At 40.6% G+C, this 1,909-nt stretch overlaps 1 non-coding gene across 1 annotated transcript; it reads left to right on the forward strand.

The window, feature by feature from the left end:
* Window positions 1–1,493: 1,493 nt before the first annotated feature.
* LOC145284160 (U2 spliceosomal RNA) lies at window positions 1,494–1,684 on the forward strand. Its single transcript, XR_013868800.1, has one exon. It is a non-coding gene; the product is annotated as a U2 spliceosomal RNA (small nuclear RNA).
* Window positions 1,685–1,909: the final 225 nt, after the last annotated feature.

The following is a 1,909-nucleotide window of genomic DNA, read 5'->3' on the forward strand; positions in this document are numbered from 1 at the left end:
TAGTTATAATAATTTTGAAATGAAAAAAGTAAGCTTCGAATATAAGTTTTGGAGCGAGAAAAAAAACTTAACTTATTAAGTATATATAGAAGACAGATTATGCGCACATTATTTATCCAGCTCATTTGCACTAATAAATATGTGTTATACGAGGAGCGTGCAAAAAGTAATGCCCCTAACCCACTTCCAATTGCCTGATCTAACTGTAATTTTGCATGTGCAATGATTTATATCTCTACGGGTTATGTGACAAATTACAGCTCTGAACTAATTGTGGTTTCTGTTTTATAGGTGTTTGAACTGAGTCAGGTGTGAAATGGAGCCTGTTGAATGTAGAGCAGTGATACGGTTTTTGTATTTGAAAGGACGCACACCACAGGAGACTTTTGATGAAATGAAATCAACTTATGGTGATAATGCCCCATCATATGACTTTGTAAAACGCTGCCATCGTGAATTCAAACATGGCCGGAAGTCTGTGGAAACAGCTCCCAGACCTAGTCACCCCCCCTTCTGTCATTGATGAGGCATCTGTCCGTCAAGTTGAGGCTGCCATTTTGGAAGACCGGCGCATTCTATTCGCCAAATAGCCCAAGATGTCAAGATTAGTACAGGGTCTGTGGAAACTATCATTCATGCCCATTTGCATATGCATAAGGTGTTTGCCAGATGGATTCCAAAGTTGCTCACACCATTCCAGAAGCGAGAACGCGTCGAGTGCTCGAGGATGAATTATGAGATGTGCCAAGAGGATGAGTCAAAGTTTTTCAAAAGACTGATTATACAGGATGAAACCTGGGTCAATCACTATAATCCAGAGACCGAAGCCCAGTCAATGCAGTGGAAGCACTTGGACTCACCACCTCCATAGAAGGCAAGGGTGCAGCCCTCCGCTGGCATGGTCATGCTCACAGTCTTCTGGAACCAGGACGGAGTAGTGATGACAGATTTTCTGGAAAAAAGTACCATAATTACAGGAGCCTATTATGCTTCACTTTTGAGGAAATTAAGGGAAGCTATCAAAATCAAGAGACGGGGCAAGATCAGCAAAAGTATCCTCCTCCTGCAGGACAACGCTCGGGTCCACAACTCGCATGTCGGCAGATCAAAAGTACGGGCGTGTGGTTATGAAATCCTTCCTCATTCTCCCTACTCTTCTGACCTTGCACCCTCTGACTTTCACCTCTTCCCAGCCATGAAGTTCTTTTTGAAAGGAAAGCGTTTCCCAGATGATGCGGCCTTGATTTCTGAAGTCACGTCGGGGTTGGAGGACCAACATGGGGTGTTCTACAAAAACGGTCTCCAGAGCTGCATCAAACGATGGGAGAAATGCATAACTCTAGGTGGTTCCTACGTAGAAAAAGACTAATAACTGCGCAAAGTTTCGTTGCTCTACTGCTATGTAAAGTGGGTCAGGGGCATTACTTATTGCACGCCCCTCGTGTGTATATATATATATATATATATATATATATATATATATATATATATATGTCGCTTCCGGCCTATTGGCTTAGATCGCGTGTAGTATCTGTTCTCATCAGCTTAATATCTGATATCACTCTACATTGGGTATTATGATATTGAACAGATTTTGACAACCTGGCGAGGAGTAAGGGGCTTGCTCCACTTTTGCCACGGGTTGACCTGGTATTACAATATCTCCAGGAATTATATATATATATATATATATATATATATATATATATATATATATATATATGCGTGTGTGCGTGTGAATTGCACGAATTAATATTTATTAAATGAACTTAGGGTAAATATTTCATAATCGTGTACACTACAGGAGCTTTATAAATATAATGTATATGGACATTTCAAATGGCTCATAAAATCACATCATAGAGAGATAGTTATGCGTGTGAAATTGAGGTGGCGACGGTCTGCAATA

This window comes from Euprymna scolopes, chromosome 8, assembly GCF_053919585.1.
Source record: "Euprymna scolopes isolate OS-2025 chromosome 8, ASM5391958v1, whole genome shotgun sequence".
Taxonomy (NCBI): Eukaryota; Metazoa; Mollusca; class Cephalopoda; order Sepiida; family Sepiolidae; genus Euprymna; species Euprymna scolopes.